Genomic DNA, 15387 nt, shown 5'->3' with positions numbered 1-15387 from the left:
CTAATGGGTCTGCATTTCTAATGAGTTCCCAAATGATGCTGATGCTGCTGGACTGGGAACTACACTTGGAGAGTCACTAGCTTATACTTTCATGTAGATTGCATTGCGCTTAGCTTCTCCACTTTGGGAGGACAGGGAATGCTATCAGGGCTACTTTATAGAAGGAAACAAAAAGACTTGAAATGAAAATAACAAGATGCTTTAGGCATAGTTTCCAAGTTAATCACTTCCATGTTGCTCACAATTGAATAGAGATGCCAGAAATCACAGAATGCCATTCAGCTGAGAGATGGAGGCAACAGGAGAGCCAATACACTGGCAACACACTCTGCACTAATTGTATATAGGGAATCATGAGAAGAAAAAGCCCACGGCATGCTAATGAAGAAAGATGATGCCATGTGTCTCCAAATAGCCTATAACTTCTCCACCAATGCAATCATAAACTCAATTCTGGTAATAATGCTATCTTTGAAGAGACTGATTTCTATAAGTGATTTCAAGAATTTCTTTACAGCTGCATACAGTATGCAACCTATTGGTTTTTAGTAAGTTAACATGCAGTTGGAGTAGCAATTAACTGTGCTATTGCTTTAAACTTTTCCTTAATGCTTAATATTTATGCTTCATCCTGAGTATTCCAGCACTTTAAAAGGGTCAGTTTCCCGGGCAAAGGCAAAGGGATGCAATGTACTTTTAAATGCAGTGAAGCTGATCTGCTCACTTAAGAGCTTTAGTGCATCATTTTGCAATCACATATCTCAGAATAATTTATACAATCAATTAAAGAGCATTATCAAGGGATGATTTGACAACTGTTGCCATGCCAACCAGTGAAGTAGACAGCGCCTTCATGTTTAAAGGCTGCACCTGGTGATAGATGTAGCAGATTTTGAGGACTCAGACAGAATCACAGATGTCCAAAGGTGTGGAGGGAACATGATTTAAAGCTTTGATGTTGTGCCATTTTTACTGGCAAAAGGGTGTTGATGGCATGTTGTTCACTTTCTCATTAAAATTCTGTCATTTTTCACAGTGTTCTGCATTCAGAGCTGAAAACTGAAGTGAGAATGCACTTTACAGACTGATAAAATATGATAGCAAAATGGATGATGTTCATTTGCAGGCTGAATTAATTTTTTAAAAAAAGTTTGTGTCAGTGAATTTATGAAAAGCTCGTTCATCAGACACAACTTTATCAGCCTTAATGGACATGTTTTAAATATTTTTACATTAATAATTAAAATTTGGGGTGGCAAATGAATTCCAGTGCATTGAGCTATAAAATATTTGGAATGGGTCACTGTAGAACACAACAGAAGAAGAAAGTACACTTTTCAATGTTAATATGTTGCCTGATTTCTTAATGTCAGTGGCACGATGATGTCAATAAACCTTAAAGACTTTGAAGACAGACTGGTCTTTTCTTCACTAAGTCATCCCAGAAACCAAGGTGGTCCAAGAGGATTTTCAAGTATAACCCTATATGAGTAAGCAACACAGATGAGATGAGAGTTTATGGGATTGGCCAGCCTGTTCTCTTCCCAGTGATAATTTCTTGCCCTATTCCATCACACCTTTTCTTAAACCAAGTGATTGTTTATTAACATGTGTGATCGATGCATTGTTCACAATATTTTTAATAACATGATGGGTTATAAATTTAGATTCTAAATCCACTGTGTTTGAATCTCAACTCCTCCTCTTTCTAGTTATGTGATGTCAGGCAAGTTATTTGATCTCTCTCTGCCTTAATTTCCCCATCTGTGAAATGGGGATAATAGTGTCCACATCTTAAGGTTGTGAACATTATATGAGTTTCTATACATACTTATGACAGTGCCTGAAGTGTTTACCCTCATGGTCGTCATCATTATAATGATCATCATCATTATTATTTTATCTTAGCCTTTCTATAAATAGTTATTGAGACATCCCTAATTTTTTTTCTTTCCATTCAAGAACATGAGTTTATATAACCTGGGGAGTAAATTGCAAAGTTCAATCGATAATTTAATGAATGAATTGAAAAAGTTACCTTGAGATTTTTTTTCATAGAAATAAAATAAAATGAAAGGTAATAGATACATGCACAGAAGGCAAAAAAAATTGATGGAATTATCTAATTTTCTATAGCAAACTTTGGTTTATTTCTACTTATTTCTGGAATATGCCACACACCACGCTAGGATAATAAAAGGGAGTCTTTTGTAAGACATAAAATAGCACAGAGACTCTTTCAAACAAAATAATCACCTTCCCCCAAAGTTATACTCAAAGGCCATTTTAGCAATTTAAAGATGATCTTTTAGAAGCTTCAATTCAAGGTCGGATCCTGAAAGGGCACTGTTCTTTATCCTCTACTCTCAGAGGCAGGAGGACACTCCTCCCTGCTTGAAGGAAAGCAGATGAAACCAAAGGATGGATGCTCTGCTTTGAGGCTCAGAGAAAAAAGAAATGAAGCCATACAGGTTTGGGCAAAAGGAGAGGGCAAATTGAAGGGATACCGTACAGTAGATACTCCCTCACAACATTCCAAGGACTTGTGTAAACTTCCCAGGTGACTCAGGAGAAAAGCAAAGTGTCTTTGATTAATTCTCTGGATTCCTGGTATGTGCTTGATCTTCTAGCAATAAGATTTATTTTTTATGATGGATTATGCTTTCCCACCCTTTCGACATTAAATGCAAAAAACGGGAAATTTATGTAACCAAGAAACATTAGAAGCTAAATGATTATCTTGGCTGATGTGAGATATGATAATTATAAATTTAAGAATAAACACCAGTTATTTGACAAATTTGGTTTTAGTACTGTCAGCCCTTAGAGTCAAAAACTGGTATCCAAGCCAAAAAGTAATCTATGTACTGTATGTACAGCAAGAATGATCCAGTTCAAAAATGCCATCAAGGCTGGGCGCAGTGGCTCACACTTGTAATCCCAGCACTTTGGGAGGCCGAGGCGGGCGGATCACGAGGTCAGGAGATCGAGACCATGGTGAAACCCCGTCTCTACTAAAAAAAAAAAAAAATACAAAAAATTAGCCAGGCGTGGTGGCGGGCACCTGTAGTCCCAGCTACTCCGAGAGGCTGAGGTAGGAGAATGGCATGAATCCAGGAGGCGGAGCTTGCAGTGAGCCGAGATTGCGCCACTGCACTCCAGCCTGGGTGACAGAGCGAGACTCCGTCTCAAAAAAAAAAGCCATCAAAAGGCATTACTGGAGCTATCTTTCAAATTATATTAATATTGTGGTTGATTTGAATGTTACTAGATATTTCTCTAAAGTTAGATATAACCATTCATTTGTAGATAGATGTGCCTATTTAAAAGTGGACAGGTTTTCATACAAGGCCAATTATATATAACTAAGACACAAGCACTATAAATATATATGAATATACAAGTAAATGCCATTGATGTGTGTATATGTGATTATACTGCCTGAAGATTTCACTTGGCTTATTAGTTTCTGGCTCTTGCTCTTGTTCACCTTATCCACTGATTAGAGAATTATGAAACTCTCTGTATATACATGCCCACAGACACATACACAGACATATATACACTGTAAAAAAATAATATGTATGTGATAAAACATATGGAAGTCTCTGCTTTAAGGAGCTTACAATCAAGTTAAAGAATAATAAATATATGCAAAGCTGGATAAAAATAGAAGACACCGAAAAGAAAATGATCACAAAGCACTTTATACTTCTATTTCAAAATTAGTGGTGTTAAAAAATACATATATTTCTCTAGAAATTAGAACTGTTTTCCTTTCTTGGGTTTTCTAATTATTTCATTTCCCTTCTTTCTTCACCTTGATTTTGAGCAGTTTCTTTTATTTCCAGTTTTATTGAAGGTATCCAAGATTTATTTTCCCCTTGATATAAACAAAAGAAATATTAACATCTGATTATTTATACATGTTCTTCAGTATCTAGGAATAGTATAAAGTTTCTATGTTTCTGAAAATATTTCTGAGATGAAACTTTTGGAAAGAAAGTTTGCATTCTAGATATTGGTTTCAGGTTTTTCTATGATAATCACCAATACCTTTTCTATGATAATTGCCAATACCTCGATCACCATTTTTTCTTTGGAAAAAAAGTTTATTTATTCATTCATTGAGCAAGCATTTACTGAAAGCCTACTATGTGACAGACACGCATGTTATAAAGAGATATAAGCCAAGGTTCCTATCCTTGAGGAAATATTGTTTTTAAATGAAAATAAAGGATGATGGTTAACCAGTTATTAATCCCTAGGGGCCATTGTTCAATGCAAAAGTCTTAAAGGTTTAAAAGTTTCCAGAAATCTGCCAGGCACAGTTGCTCACGACTGTGATCCAGCTACTTTGAGAGGCCAAGGAGGGTGGATCACTTGAGGCCAAGATTTTGAGACCAGCCTGGCCAACATGGTGAACCCCATCTCTAGCAAAAATACAAAAATTAGCTGGGCATGGTGGCAGTTGCCTGTAATTCCAGCTACTCGGGAGACTGAGGCATGAGAATCACTTGAACACAGGAGGCAGAGGTTGTTGTCAGCTGAGATTGTGCCTCTGCACTCCAGCCTGGGTAACAGAATGAGACTCTGTCTCAAAATAAATAAATAAATAAATAAAAATGAAATAATAAAAGTTTTCAGAAATCTCCCAAATTCCTTGATCTCTCTATTGGTCAAACACTGCATTTTTCTTGGGGGGTGGGGTGAATTTCCTGGCTGTTGTTTGTTTATTGATATTTCCCCAGATATCTTGGGAATAGCTCAAGATTTGCAACTTCCTGGGAACAGGAGACAGGGCCCTTTGTTAATGTTTCTGCATTCATCTCTGCCATCTTTCTGCTTCTTACTGCCTTTCTTTTTGCCCTCTCCTGAAACCATTAAACTCATCTATCAACTTCTAAAAAAAAAAAAAAGAGTCAGGTAAAGGAGTAGTAAAGATACATACAGTAAGAGGTGCAGGCTTCTGAAGTCTATAAAGTGAGAAGGATGAGGGATGTGTTGTTGCAATGAACTGAATATTTCTGAGATGAATCTTTTAATTTGCATTAATCACCAGTCACTGAGGACATATCCCTGCCTAGAAGACAAGTTAGAGGGTGTGTGTGGGTAGCTCTTTCCAAACAAATGTGAAAGCTTTAGGCAAAAATATTTCAAAACCAGTGGTTAAAGGAAATGAAATGCACATGGAAAGACAGACAGAGATAAAATGTGAACTTACTTCAAAGTTACTTTACGACATTCAGATGACTGGACTTAAGAACTGAAACACAGAGTAATTATGAATTTGCTCATAAGACAAAAATATGCTGAAGCACAGCAAAGATTAGCCTTATGTACATGCCTTTCTCTCCCTATCTCTTGGATTTGTCTCCTTCAAACTTCAGTAGGAACACTTTGAAAAGAAAGAGTGTTTATGCTGATTTCATGGTCAACCTATGCAACTTTTGTTTGGCTTTTTGCTTCAGATTTTTAAGGCCACAAGGACAAGAAAGATTAATCCCTTCTAAATCCCATAATACTAAAAACACTTAGAGGGCACTAGATAATCGTTTTTTTTTTTTATTTAAAAAAAATGGTTCTTAAACATTATGAATAGAAATAAAGACATTAAATTTGCATCTTATTTTTAAAATGCATTTTGTATGCTTTATTCTGCTACAGCAAAACTAGAGTTCCTCAGTCATAGGTCCTAAGCCAGATTTCTTATTGGTAACAGTAATAACAATTGTATTTAATTTATAAAAGTCTTTCATTTTCAAAACTCTGTCTCCTCAATTCTTTTTTTTTGGTTTCTCCAACAAGCCCTCTGAGCTTTACAAGTGAAGGAGATGGTGAGGAAGAGAGAAAAGAACTAACATATAGCGAGCATTTATTTACAGTGCACCAGGTGCTATACCTGGTGCTCCGTATATGTTGCCATATTAAGTAAATCCTTTTACTAAATCTGTAAAGGAACTTTGATCAAGTCACTTACTTTCTCCATGACTCTACTTACATATCTGAAAAATGAGGATAATAATAATATCTAAGTCATAGGATATTCATGAGGGTTAAATAAGATAGTATACATAAAGTTTTTGGAATAATGAGTGGGGCACTTTAAGCATAAAATAAGTGTTACTATTATTACTACTGCCATTTTATAATGTTTCCATTTTACAGATGAGCAAACTGAGGCTTTTAGGAGTTAAGCAACATACATTTACTAACTAGCTGAATAGCAATTTGAATCCAGATGTATCTGACTTACATATCTGAATATTGCAATTGGACTTCCAGTTCCAAAATGGCAGCACAGAAGTATGCTTCAGTCTCCCCGACAGAAATCCAAATACAATTACACAGTGTTGAGATTATTACCAGCAATTCCAAGAACTCAAATATGAAGACAAGACAATTCCATAGACCACGGAGAAGAGAAAAAAACTGAGCAGGCAATAAGGGAATCAGACTTCCACCTCTGTAATACCCTTCCCCATACTCTGCCCAGCACTGGGTTTATGGGAAATTTTTATCTGATTTATGGTTTCTACATTGGAAAAAGTGAGATCGATATGCACAAAAAACCTCCCTGTCATCTTGGATTAACTAGGAGGAGACATGTCCCTGCCTCAATCCATGGGAAGCATCAAGGGTGCCTAAAGGTAGAAATATCCCTGATGATAGCCAGAGACAAAGAGGGACTACCATCCCCACCCCAAGAAACTACACTCTGTAACTTGGCTAAAGGAGATGCCAAATCAGAGTGGCTATTCAGCAGTATCATGCTATAGGAGGTGTCTTCTACAGGTCCCCTGGACAGGAACCCCTAATCAGCCTTCTGGCTCTACCAGGATATCTCCTTTGCAACCTCCTCCTTTACAGATGGGCATTTACTAGAACTGAGACAAACTGGGCTTAAGGTACCATCTAGTGCTATAAAGGAGGCAACAACCTAGTGGGGAAAAAATATTAAAAAAGAAAATCAGCATGTAAATTTCAAAGAATCTCTCAGCAAATGTATCTAATGAAAACCAAAACAAACCAGACAGAGAAGACTGGAATAAATAAATAATCCTTCAATACAAAGACATAGGCATACATCCACAAGAAGCAACAGAAAATGGGGAAACATGTCCTCCTCAAGTGGACAAAACAGGGAACCAGTGACTGACCCTAAAAAAGATGTTGACGGGGGGTGGAGCCAAGATGGCCGAATAGGAACAGCTCCGGTCTACAGCTCCCAGCGTGAGAGGCACAGAAGAGAGGTGATTTCTGCATTTCCTTTTGAGGTACCGGGTTCATCTCACTAGGGAGTGCCAAACAGTGGGTGCAGGACAGTCGGTGCAGCGCACTGTGCGCGAGCCGAAGCAGGGTGAGGCATTGCCTCACTCGGGAAGTGCAAGGGGTCAGGGAGTTCCCTTTCCTAGTCAAAGAAAGGGGTGACAGACGGCACCTGGAAAATCGGGTCAGTCCCACCCTAATACTGTGCTTTTCCAATGGGCTTGGAAAATGGCACACCAGGAGATTGTGTCCCGCACCTGGCTCAGAGGGTCCTATGCCCATGGAATCTCGCTGATTGCTAGCACAGCAGTCTGAGGTCAAATTGCAAGGCAGCAGCGAGGCTGGGGGAGGGGTGCCCGACACTGCCCAGGCTTGCTTAGGTAAACAAAGCAGCCAGGAAGCACAAACTGGGTGGAGCCCACCACAGCTCAAGGAGGCCTGCCTGCCTCTGTAGACTCCACCTCTGGGGGCAGGGCACAGACAAACAAAAAGTCAGCAGGAACCTCTGCAGACTTAAATGTCCCTGTCTGACAGCTTTGAAGAGAGTAGTGATTCTCCCAACACGCAGCTAGAGATCTGAGAATGGACAGACTGCCTCTTAAAGTGGGTCCCTGACCCCCGAGCAGCCTAAATGGGAGGCAACCCCCAGGAGGGAAAGACTGACACCTCACTCGGCCAGGTACTCTTCTGAGACAAAACTTCCAGAGGAACTATCAGACAGCTGAATTTGTGATCTCATGAAAATCCACTGTTCTGCAGCCACTGCTGCTGACACTCAGCCAAACAGGGTCTGGAGTGGACCTCTAGCAAACTCCAACAGACCTGCAGCTGAGGGTCCTGTACGGTAGAAGGAAAACTAACAAACAGAAAGGACATCCACACCAAAAACCCATCTGTACATCACCATCATCAAAGACCAAAAATAGATAAAACCACAAAGATGGAGAAAAAACAGAGCAGAAAAACTGGAAACTCTAAAAAGCAGAGCACCTCTCCTCCTCCAAAGGAATGCAGTTCCTCACCAGCAAGGGAACAAAGCTGGATGGAGAATTACATTGGTGAGTTGAGAGAAGAAGGCTTCAGACGATCAAAATACTCCGAGCTACGGGAGGAAATTCAAAACAATAGCAAAGAAGTTAAAAACTTTGAAAAAAAATTAGACAAATGGATAACTAGAATAACCAATGAAGAGAAGGGCTTAAAGGAGCTGATGGAGCTGAAAGCCAAGTTTCAAGAACTACGTGAAGATGCAGAAGCCTCCATAGCCGATGCGATCAACTGGAAGAAAGGGTATCAGTGATGGAAGATGAAATGAATGAAATGAAGTGAGAAGGGAAGTTTAGAGACAAAAGAATAAAAAGAAACGAACAAAGCCTCCAAGAAATTTGGGACTACATGAAAAGACCAAACCTATGTCTGATTGGTGTACCTGAAAATGACGGGGAGAATGGAAACGAGTTGGAAAACACTCTGCAAGATATTATCCAGGAGAACTTCCCCAATCTAGCCAAGCAGGCCAACATTCAGATTCAGGAAATACAGAGAATGCCACAAAGATTGTCCTCGAGAAGAGCAACTCCAAGACACATACTTGTCAGATTCACCAAAGATGAAATGAAGGAAAAAATGTTAAGGGCGGCCAGAGAGAAAGGTCGGGTTACCCACAAAGGGAAGCCCATCAGACTAACAGCTGATCTCTTGGCAGAAACTCTACAAGCCAGAAGAGAGTGGGGGCCAATATTCAACATTCTTAAAGAAAAGAATTTTCAATCCAGAATTTCACATCCAGCCAAACTAAGCTTCATAAGTGAAGGAGAAATAAAATACTTTACAGACAAGCAAATGCTGAGTGATTTTGTCACCACCAGGCCTGCCCTAAAAGAGCTCCTGAAGGAAGCACTAAACATGGAAAGGAACAACTGGTACCAGCCACTGCAAAAACATGCCAAATTGTAAAGACCATCGAGGCTAGGAAGAAATTGCATCAACTAACAAGCAAAATAACCAACTAACATCATAATGACAGGATCAAAGTCACACATAACAATATTAACTTTAAATGTAAATGGGCTAAATGCTCCCATTAAAAGACACAGACTGGCAAACTGGATAAGGAGTCAAGACCCATCAGTGTGCTGTATTCAGGAGACCCATCTCACGTGCAGAGACAAACATAGACTCAAAATAAAGGGATGGAGGAAGATCTATTAAGCAAATGGAAAACAAAAAAAGGCAGGGATTGCAATCCTAGTCTCTGATAAAATAGACTTTAAACCAACAAAGATGAAAAGAGACAAAGAAGGCCATTACATAATGGTAAAGGGATCAATTCAACAAGAAGAGCTAACTATCCTAAATATATATGCAACCAACACAGGAGCACCCAGATTCATAAAGCAAGTCCTGAGTGACCTACAAAGAGACTTAGACTCCCACACAATAATAATGGGAGACTTTAACACCCCACTGTCAACATCAGACAGATCAACGAGATAGAAAGTTAACAAGGATATCCAGGAATTGAACTCAGCTCTACCCAAAGTGGACCTAATAGACATCTACAGAACTCTCCACCCCAAATCAACAGAATATACATTTTTTTCAGCACCACACCACACCTATTCCAAAATTGACCACATAGTTGGAAGTAAAGCTCTCTTCAGCAAATGTAGAAGAACAGAAATTATAACAAACTGTCTCTCAGACCACAGTGCAATCAAACTAGAACTCAGGATTAAGAAACTCACTCAAAACCACTCAACTACATGGAAACTGAACAACCTGCTCCTGAATGACTATTGGGTACATAATGAAATGAAGGCAGAAATAAAGATGTTCTTTGAAACCAACGAGAACAAAGACACAACATACCAGAATCTCTCGGACACGTTCAAAGCAGTGTGTAGACGGAAATTTATAGCACTAAATGCCCACAAGAGAAAGCAGGAAAGATCCAAAATTGACACCCTAACATCACAATTAAAAGAACTAGAAAAGCAAGATCAAACACATTCAAGAGCTAGCAGAAGTCTAGAAATAACTAAGATCAGAGCAGAACTGAAGGAAATAGAGATACAAAAAACCCTTCAAAAATTAATGAATCCAGGAGCTGGTTTTTTGAAAAGATCAACAAAATTGATAGACCGCTAGCAAGACTAATAAAGAAGAAGAGAGAGAAGAATCAAACAGATGCAATAAAAAATGAAAAAGGGGATATCACCACCAATCTCACAGAAATACAATCTACCATCAAAGAATACTACAAACACCTCTGTGCAAATAAACTAGAAAATCTAGAAGAAATGGATAAATTCCTTGACAAATACACCCTCCCAAGATTAAACCAGGAAGAAGCTGAATCTCTGAATAGACCAATAACAGGCTCTGAAATTGTGGCAATAATCAATAGCTTACCAACCAAGAAGAGTCTAGGACCTGATGGATTCACAGCCAAATTCTACCAGAGATACAAGGAGGAACTGGTACCATTCCTTCTAAAACTATTCCAATTGATAGAAAAAGAGGGAATCCTCCCTAACACATTTTATAAGGCCAGCATTGTCCTGATACCAAAGCCTGGTAGAGACATAACCAAAAAAGAGAATTTCAGACCAATATCCTTGATAAACATTGATGCAAAAATCCTCAATAAAATACTGGCAAACTGAATCCAGCAGCACATCAAAAAGCTTATCCACCATGATCAAGTGGGCTTCATCCCTGGGATGCAAGGCTGGTTCAACATACGCAAATCAATAAATGTAATCCAGCATATAAACAGAACCAAAAACAAAAACCACGTGATTATCTCAATAGATGCAGAAAAGGCCTTTGACAAAATTCAACAACCCTTCATGCTAAAATCTCTCAATAAATTAGGTATTGATGGGATGTATCTCAAAATAATAAGAGCTATCTATGACAAATGCACAGCCAATATCATACTGAATGGGCAAAAACTGGAAGCATTCCCTTCGAAAACTGGCACAAGACAGGGATGCCCTCTCTCACCGCTCCTATTCAACATAGTGCTGGAAGTTCTGGCCAGGGCAATCAGGCAGTAGAAGGAAATAAAGGGTATTCAATTAGGAAAAGAGGAAGTCAAATTGTCCCTGTTTGCAGATGACATGATTGTATATCTAGAAAACCCCATGGTCTCAGCCCAAAATCTCCTTAAGCTGATAAGCAACTTCAGCAAAGTCTCAGGATATAAAATTAATGTACAAAAATCACAAGCATTCTTGTACACCAATCACAGACAAACAGAGAGCCAAATCATGAGTGAACTCCCATTCACAATTGCTTCAAAGAGAATAAAATACCTAGGAATCCAACTTACAAGGGACGTGAAGGACCTCTTCAAGGAGAACTACAAACCACTGCTCAATGAAATAAAAGAGGATACAAACAAATGGAAGAACATTCCATGCTCATGCGTTGGAAGAATCAATATCGTGAAAATGGCCATACTGCCCAAGGTAATTTATACATTCAATGCCATCCCCATCAAGCTACCAATGACTTTCTTCACAGAATTGGAAAAAACTACTTTAAAGTTCATATGGAACCAAAAAAGAGCCTGCATCGCCAAGTCAATCCTAAGCCAAAAGAACAAAGCTGGAGGCATCACGCTACCTGACTTCAAACTATACTACAAGGCTACAGTAACCAAAACAGCATGGTACTGGTACCACAACAGAGACATAGATCAATGGAACAGAACAGAGCCCTCAGAAATAATAAGGCTGCATATCGACAACTATCTGATCTTTGACAAACCTGACAAAAACAAGAAATGGGGCAAGGATTCCCTATTTAATAAATGGTGCTGGGAAAACTGGCTAGCCATATGTAGAAAGCTGAAACTAGATCCCTTCCTTACACCTTATACAAAAATTAATTCAAGATGGATTAAAGACTTACATGTTAGACCTAAAGCCATAAAAACCCTAGAAGAAAGCCTAGGCTATACCATTCAGGACATAGGCGTGGGCAAGGACTTCATGTCTAAAACACCAAAAGCAATGGCAACAAAAGCCAAAATTGACAAGTGGGATCTAATTAAACTAAAGAGCTTCTGCACAGCAAAAGAAACTACCATCAGAGTGAACAGGCAACCTACAGAATGGGAGAAAAATTTTGCAACGTACTCATCTGTCAAAGGGCTAATATCCAGAATCTACAATGAACTCCAACAAATTTACAAGAAAAAAACAAACAACCCCATCAAAAAGTGGGCAAAGGACATGAACAGACACTTCTCAAAAGAAGACATTTATGCAGCCAAAAAACACATGCAAAAATGCTCATCATCACTGGCTATCAGAGAAATGCAAATCAAAACCACGATGAGATACCATCTCACACCAGTTAGAATGGCGATCATTAAAAAGTCAGGAAACCACAGGTGCTGGAGAGGATATTGAGAAATAGGAACATTTTTACACTGTTGGTGGGACTATAAACTAATTCAACCATTGTGGAAGTCAGTGTGGCGATTCCTCAGGGATCTAGAACTACAAATACCATTTGACCCAGCCATCCCATTACTGGGTATATATCCAAAGGATTATAAATCATGCTGCTATAAAGACACATGCACACGTATGTTTATTGTGGCACTATTCACAATAGCAAAGACTTGGAACCAACCCAAATGTCCAACAATGATAGACTGGATTAAGAAAATGTGGCACATATACACCATGGAATACTGTGCAGCCATAGAAAATGATGAGTTCATGTCCTTTGTAGGGACATGGATGAAACTGGAAAACATCATTCTCAGTAAACTATCACAAGGACAAAAAACCAAACACCACATGTTGTCACTCATAGGCGGTAATTGAACAATGAGAACTCATGGACATAGGTAGGGGAACATCACACTCTGGGGACTGTTTTGGGTTGGGGGGAGGGTGGAGGGACAGCATTAGGAGATATACCTAATGCTAAATGACGAGTTAATGGGTGCAGCAAACCAACACGGCACATGCATACATATGTAACAAACCTGCACATTGTGCATATGTACCCTAAAACCTAAAGTATAATAATAAAATTAAAAAAAAGATGTTGACATGTGATCTCTTTGACCAGTAATTTAAAATAGCACTTTTAAGGAAATTCAGTGATCTCCAAGATAACACAGAAAGTCAATTCAGAAATTTATCAGAGAAATTTATCAGAGAAATTAAAATAAAAATTAAAAAAACAGAAATCTTAGAAATGAAAAATTAGTTCACTGAAATGAACAGTTCATTAGAGATTTCTCAACAGCAGGATAGGTCAAACAGAGGAAAGAATCAGTGAGCTTCCGGCAGGCTATTTGAAAATACATAGAGGAGGAAAAAGAAAAGAAAAGAATGAAAATGAGCAAAGATCACCTGCAAAATACAAAAAAAATTACCTCAAAAGACCAATTCTAAGAATTGCTGATATTCAAGAGGGAGCTGAACAAGAACAAGAAATAGACAGCTTACTCAAAGAAATAATATCAGGAAACTTTCCAAAACTTAAGAAAGAGATTAATACACAAGTATGAGAAGTTTGGATAACAACGGACAGAGTCAACCCAAATAAGACTACTTCAAGGCATATAATAATATTTTATCAAAGTTCAAAGCCAAAGCCATAGAAAGGATCCTAAAACCATCAAGAGAAAAGAAACAAATAATGCATAAGGGAGTTCTAATTCATCTGGCAACAGACTTCTCAAAACAGACTTCTCAATGGCAACCATAGAAGCCAGGAAGAAGGATAGCATTTGCAAAGTGCTGTAAGAAAAAAAACTGCCATCCAAGAATATAGTACCCAGCAAACTACCCTTCAAATACGAAGGAGAGATAAAGTATTACCCAAACTACAGCTGAGAGAATTCACTAACACTAAACACATCTTACAGGAAATGCTAAAGGGAGTTCTTCAACCTGAAAGAAAAAACCACTAATGTGCGAAAAGAAAACATTTGAAGGTATAAAACCAACCACTAAAATTAAGTACACAAAATTAATACAAACCCAGGATACTGTAATACTGAAATTATGATGTGTAATTCACTCATTACTCTAGTATGAAACCCAAAAGACAATTCTATCAAAAACAATAAAACCTATGGCAATCTGTTAAGAGAGATGAAATATAAATATATATAAATGGAGACAACATAAAGTTAAAATGTTGTGACAGGGAAATGATATATAGGGTTTTTTTTCATTTTTCTTTCCTTGTGATATAAAGTAAGTTGTCATCATTTTAAAATAATTTGATATGGAAGTCCTAGAAATAGCAATCAGACAACAGAAAGAAAGAGCATCCTCATTGGAAAGAAAGAAGTCAAATTATCCTTCTTTGTAGATGATATGATCTTATATTTGGAAAAACCTAAAGACTCCACCAAAAAACTATTACAACTGAAAAACAAATTCAGTCAGGTTGCAGAGTAGAAATCAAAATACAAAAATGAGTAGCATTTCCATATGCCAATGGTGAACAATGTAAAAAAGAAATCAAGAAAGTAATCCTAAATTACAATAGCTACAAATAAAATTAAATAATAAGAATTAACTAAACCAAAGAAATGAAAGATCTCTACAATGAAAACTATAAAACACTGACAAAAGAAATTGAAGAAGGCATAAAAAAAAGAAAAGATATTTCATGTTCATGAACTGGAAGAAACAATTTGCTAAAATGTCCGTACTTCCCAAAGCAAACTACAGATTCAATGCAATCCCTATCAAAATGTCAATGACATTCTTCACAAAAATAGAAAAAAAAAATTCTAAAATATATATGGAACCACAAAAGACCCCAAACAGTCAAAGCTATCCTAAGCAAAATGGGCAAAGCTGTAGGAATCATATTACCTGACTTCAAATTGTACTACAGAGCTATCATAACCACATGCCAGCATGGTACTAGCATAAAAACAGATGCTGACCAATGGAACAGAATAGAGAACCCAGAAGCAAATCCATACATCTACAGTGAATTCATTTTTGACAAAAGTGCCAAGAGTATGCACTGGGAAAAAGACAGTCTCTTCAACACGTGGTGCTGGGAAAACTAGATATTCGTATGCAGAAGAAGGAAACTAGACCTTTGTTTCTCACCACA

This window comes from Nomascus leucogenys, chromosome 16 (genome assembly GCF_006542625.1).
Source record: "Nomascus leucogenys isolate Asia chromosome 16, Asia_NLE_v1, whole genome shotgun sequence".
Lineage (NCBI taxonomy): Eukaryota > Metazoa > Chordata > Mammalia > Primates > Hylobatidae > Nomascus > Nomascus leucogenys.
Note: the sequence above shows the minus strand (reverse complement) of the source record.